Source organism: Mustela erminea, chromosome 19 (assembly GCF_009829155.1).
Source record: "Mustela erminea isolate mMusErm1 chromosome 19, mMusErm1.Pri, whole genome shotgun sequence".
NCBI lineage: Eukaryota > Metazoa > Chordata > Mammalia > Carnivora > Mustelidae > Mustela > Mustela erminea.
In genome coordinates, this window is record NC_045632.1 from 6,042,009 (window position 1) to 6,042,250 (window position 242).

A 242-nucleotide genomic window follows, 5' to 3' on the forward strand; every position below is an offset into this window, starting at 1 on the left:
TCTTGAACAGCTCGATGAAGTCCTCTCTATGCTCAGACTCACCATGTACAAAGGTCTTTCAGTTCTGTTTGCGGGTTAAACTAGTTTGGGGTGTACTTTGCATCCTATTATCATAGCAGTCCCGGCAAATGTGACGTTTATAAACTCAGGCTCCGAAAGATCAATTTCCTTGCTAGAGGTCGCCCAGCCAGTAAATCAAACATTTGAACACAGAGCCAGGATGCTCCAACCCAGCTGCCCAG